Genomic DNA, 6,000 nt, shown 5'->3' with positions numbered 1-6,000 from the left:
AGAAGATTTTAATCTAGAAACGATAACGAGTTATTCTTAATTGTTTTGACGGAAAACCTCTACATCTGGCGACGACGATGGAGAGAATTGTAAGTATAATAAGTATTAAAGGAAGGATCTGAAAAGAAAATCCTAACCGCTATCCTAGCACTCTATGAAAAAGAGAGGTTATGTGACCCACGCCATTCACGAAGAAAAATGCTATCTGATTAAATAAGATTCAATTTTGAGAGATTGTACTAGTGCACTTGCTGATTCTGAGGAATTTGAAATGCGGGAGGGGACTATGGATGTGATTCCTCCGAGGAGGTAGATAAAAGTGATTCCTCCGAGGAGGTAAAAAAAAAGAGATTCCTCCGAGGAGGTAAAAAAAAAAGAGATTCCTCCGAGGAGGTAAATAAAAGTGATTCCTCTGAGGAGGTAGAAAAAAAAAAAGATTCCTCCGCGGAGGTAGACAAAAGTGATTTGTCTAAGAAGGAAAATGCAACACTTCTGAGGAAGTGGAAAATGCGATACCTCTGAGGAGGTGGAAAATGAGTCGCTATTAATTCGGTGCAGAGTTATTTTCTGAGAATGAAGTTATAATGCCAATAGGTTTTAGAAGAACACACAACTAACGATGTTTACATTGATTTTTTTATGCATGTTCAAATTTGGAATTCTTCCTGAGGGATGTCTTTGTTATGACTGGTGAATTGCAAGATGAGTAAATTTGATTTCTATCTGATTTTAGATCGATGAAGCGCGAGCGCTTCCAGCATTCCGATGCGAAGAAATTGAGAAAAATCATTTGGCGAAAGAATGGAAAGCTTGGAAGTCCGCATTGGAAATATATTTCGACACGTACGACGTGACGGACCAACGGAAAAGGAGGGCGAAACTGTTGTATTTGGGCGGAAAGCAGTTGCAGCGAGTGTACGACAATCTACCGGATGGCGATAAGATTCCGCTAGTGGCAACGAAGGTAAACTGGTACGATATAGCTGTTGAAAAGTTGGACGCATACTTCGAACCGGGTCGTCAATATATTTTGGAACGCTGTCGGTTGAGGAAGATTAAGCAAGAACGAAATGAGCGGTTTTCGCACTTCGTGATGCGAATCAGGCAACAACTTTCTGATCGTGGACTCGAAAAATACTCTGTCGAAGTGAAAGAAGTTCTTACGGAAATTTTCGTAATCGATACCATCGTTGAAGGATGCGTTTCTGATGAACTGCGACGCCGAATTCTACAAAAGGATAGATCGTTATCGGAAATTAGGGAAATGGACGCGATGATGGAAGGAGTCGAGCAGCAGATTAGAGATATTGGAACGTTGAAGTCTCCGGATACAACAGAAAAGGTTTTTCAAGTGAAGTCGGAACGAAGTATGAAGAACAGGATGTCGTCCGTGAACCGAAATACAACGTACAATCACAATTTTTCGAAACCCAGTGAAAGATCCGTCACATGTTATCGTTGTGGAACGAAGGGTCACATTGGATCATCAGAAATTTGCAAAGCACGGAATCAGGTCTGCCGCCGCTGTACGAAAGTTGGTCATTTTGAAGCTGTGTGCCGTAAACGTACATTCGAATCGGTATCTGCATCGAGAACAGGGAAAACCAATAAGATTCGCCTGGTTGAAAGTCATCACTCTCTAGATCCACAAAAATCTAACCTGTCCGACCATAAACCTTCTGAAGAATCACATGATTCGAAGGTATACTACTGTTTTTACGGAGGCAATGAATCGAATGTCGTTGAGTGTAGTGTAGGAGGCATTCTTCTTAAACTATTGGTGGATTCGGGATCCGATATCAATGTGATACACGAAGGGGCCTGGACTTTCTCAAACAGCAACAGGTTAAGGTTACCAACATGCAAAAGGGATCTAAGCAGATAATCAAAGGTTATGGTAGTGACATACCACTGCGGGTTTTGGGAACCTTCGATGCTGAGCTAACAATTGCTTCGCGAACGGTAACGGCAAAAGTTTTCGTCGTAGAAGAAGGTCAACGCTGTCTCCTCGGAGATGCCACAGCCAAGAATCTTGGAATTCAGAAAATTGGTATTGATATTAATCAGGTGGAAAAACGTGAAGTTGCTTTTGGAAAAATCAAAGACGTGCAAGTGCAAATACATATGGACCCATCTGTCAAGCCTGTATGCCAGCCTGTACGACGCGTTGCCATTCCATATGAGGCTGCAGTTAATAAAAAATTAGATGAACTTATTGCGCAGGATATTATTGAGGTGAAGATCAATACTAATTAAATGAAACATGTATACTTTCTCTTCTACCGAATAATAATAATAAATAAAAAATAATAATAATGAAAGCATATAAAAAATAAACTACTTTCCTAACTGTTCTAAGGCTACATTGATTGATTGACTTATCATTGGAACATTTTCTTAATATTTCAGGTGAAAACAGGTCCAACAACGTGGGTGTCGCCTTTGGTAGTGGTGGGCAAAGCCAACGGTGAGCCTCGTGTGTGTTTGGATTTGAGAAGGGTGAATGAGGCGGTGGTCAGAGAGCGATTCCCAATGCCGATTGTGGATGAATTATTAGCTCGAATTGGAACAGGAAAAGTACGTAGCAAGCTAGACATTCGAGAGGCATTTCTTCAAACGGAGCTTGCACCCGAATCTCGTGATATCACAACTTTCATCACAAATAAGGGCCTTTTCCGATTTAAACGGCTTCCTTTCGGACTGGTTTCGGCTCCGGAAATTTTTCAGAAAGTTATGGACGAGATTTTGTCGGGATGTGAAGGAACAGTTTGCTATCTAGATGATATATACATAGAGGGAAAGAACATGGATGAACATGACAACCGCCTAAAGATAGTATTCGATCGTCTTAATAAGCGCGGTATTATTCTGAATTTTCAGAAATGTATTATTAGAGTGTTCTAACTTCAGTTCTTAGCTCACGTAATCAGTTCGAACGGAATCCGGCCGTCTCCATCCAAGGTGGAAGCTCTGCTGTCTTTTCGTCAACCGAAAAACGTAGCCGAAGTCAAGAGCTTCCTAGGTTTGGCTAATTACTTGAATAAATTCATACCAAACCTAGCTGCTGTAGATGAACCACTCAGGAGATTGTTGCATCAAACGGTGAAATTCCAATGGACACAGGAACAACAGCACGCATTCGATACCATCAAACAAGCTATGTCGAAAGAGAAAAACTTGGGATACTATAACTGCAAGGACACTACATCGGTGATTGCCGACGCAAGTCCTACGGCATTGGCAGCTGCTCTTATTCAGACGAACAACCAAGGAGAAAACCGTGTGATCTGCTTCGCTTCCAAGTCATTGACCGAGACGGAGAGGAGATATTGCCAGACAGAGAAAGAGGCGTTGGCATTAGTCTGGAGCGTTGAAAGATTTCAAATGTATCTCCTAGGGAAACCATTTAATCTAATAACGGATTGCAAGGCATTGACGTACCTTTTTACCCCTCGTTCAAAACCGTGTGCGCGAGTAGAAAGATGGGTTCTCCGACTTCAAGGGTTCCAGTATAATGTTAAGCATATATCAGGGGAACAGAACATAGTAGATGCGCTTTCCAGGTTTTCTTCGCTGAAACCAGTGCCTTTCGATGTTGCAGAAGAACTATTCGTGAACGAAGTTGGACGCGCAGCTGCTGCAACGGCAGCTATCCGTTGGGAAGAAATGGACCGTGCGTCTGGCCAGGACGAAGAAATATCAAAAGCTTGTGAAGCTCTCAGCAGTGGACGTTTATTTGAACTACCAATTGAATACCGCATCATAGGCAGAGAACTGTGTTGCGTTGGTAATGTGCTGATGAGAGGGGATCGAATAGTTGTACCTAGGAATCTGAGAGATCAAGTGCTTCCCTTGCTCACGAAGGGCACCCGGGCACCCGGATGATGAAAAGTCATCTTCGGTCTTCGGTGTGGTGGCCCAAGATAGACTCCGATGTTGACTCGTATGTTAAACGCTGCAGAGGGTGCTTACTCGTGTCAGCTCCAGACGCTCCTGAACCAATGAGCCGGCGAAGCTTACCTGCTAGACCGTGGGAGGACGTAGCGATTGATTTTTTAGGACCATTACCAGAAGGACAATACCTATTGGTTGTAGTCGATTACTACAGTAGGTACTACGAAGTGTGTGAAATGACCACGATCACGGCTGAGGATACAATCGCTGAGTTGATAACGATTTTCAGTCGCCACGGAATACCGGTTACACTGACTGCTGACAACGCACCACCACTAAGTGAAGAATGCGAAACGTTTTCCAAATTTTGCAAAGACTATGGTATTCTACTAATCAATACAGTGCCTTACTGGCCCCAAATGAACGGAGAAGTGGAACGCCAGAACAGAACAATACTAAAGCGTCTAAAGATCGCTCAAGAATTGGGTCAGGATTGGCGCAAAGAACTTCAGAAATTCCTTCTGATGTACCGTGCTGCTTCTCACTCTACGACTGGACGTTCGCCAGCAGAGCTACTATTTGGAAGGAGAATACGAACTAAACTTCCACACATCACGCCTACCTGTGACGATGAGGAGGTAAGGGATCACGATTCTATGATAAAGGAGAAAGGGAAGGAATACAGCGACAACCGCAGACAAGCACGAGAAAGTGAGGTGTTAGTTGGAGACCGGGTGCTGATGAAAAGATTTAAGAGAAACAACAAGCTAAGCACCGATTTTGTCAATGAAGAATTTGTTGTGCTCACAAAAACTGGGTCTGATGCAAAAATAAAATCTACCGTGTCCGGGAAGGAGTACAGGAGAAATACTGCTCACCTGAAGAAGATCCTCGAAGGAACCGACAAGAGGATTGGCAGCGACAATGCATCGGACGGAACACCAACGGCAGACGCATCGGAAGGAGCCAGTGCTTCTGGCATTACTAGTTCTGTTGACACACCGGGTGACACACAAGGTGCAAATGAATGTGGGAGTAAACGACAACGCCAGGAACCATCGTGGTTCCGTAGTTATGTGCCGTATTAGATCAGGATATTTTAAGGGGGATGTAGGAACGCGCCTTTAACAACGCATACAATTACAAGCTGTAATGGAGCACACCTGAACAACATCTACAACCTTGGATCGGGCTGAACGGGGGAATGAATGTGGGTGTGGTGGATTGGGGGAGAGGTAGAAAGGACGGGCGAGTGAACGGGAGTGGAGATGATGGAGTGCGCAGAATAAAAGAAGATTTTAATCTAGAAACGATAACGAGTTATTCTTAATTGTTTTGACGGAAAACCTCTACAACCTTCTTCGTCGTCGCTGCCACGTCCGGATTACGATTGACGTCGCTTCCATGCTTCCTGCCGGTCGACAGACGCTCCCCGAACACTTTTAAAACGTTTGTCACAGTCGATTTGGCCACATCCAGCAATTTTGCCAACTTGGCATGTGAGAACGTCGGATTCTCTTGCTCTGCGAGCAAAATTTTGACACGCTGCTCCTCTAGCTTGGACATCATTTTGAAAGCTGGAGAGCAAACGGTGAAAACTCATCATAGTAACCATTGTATATACACTCAACTTTCAAATGCAGCATTTCAGGTTTTTTTAAATGTATTTTTAACAGAAATACACCAATTCGAAGTTGACCAATTTTTACGCGTTCCAGACTTTAACAATATCAACATGAAGCTTTAGTGTGATAATTTATTAACTAGAAAAAGTTCCGAAGAAGATAGGTTGATAGTTCCGCTAGAGAAATGGCCCTTCACTCAATTTCAACTTCTATTCAATTTTCACACTGCCGTACTCTAGCGGAATTATCAACTTATCCTCTTCGAAACTTTTCCTATAATTAAGAAATTATCACCCTAAAGCTTCATGTTGATATTACTGTAGGATTTCCAACCAATGCTGGTAAGGATTTATTTATTTTAATTTTTGACTAGGAGACCTCTCGCTCCTACCATCTATCGGAGACCTCTCACTCCGGAAATTTCCAAGAATTTTTAGTCATTCATCAGGTCACTTGGGGCGAGACAGCTTTTGATCATGAG

Source organism: Ochlerotatus camptorhynchus, unplaced genomic scaffold (assembly GCF_037179485.1).
Source record: "Ochlerotatus camptorhynchus isolate MF236.1 unplaced genomic scaffold, CSIRO-AGI_Acam_v1.1 ptg000639l, whole genome shotgun sequence".
In the NCBI taxonomy this organism is placed as follows: Eukaryota; Metazoa; Arthropoda; class Insecta; order Diptera; family Culicidae; genus Ochlerotatus; species Ochlerotatus camptorhynchus.
Note: the sequence above shows the minus strand (reverse complement) of the source record.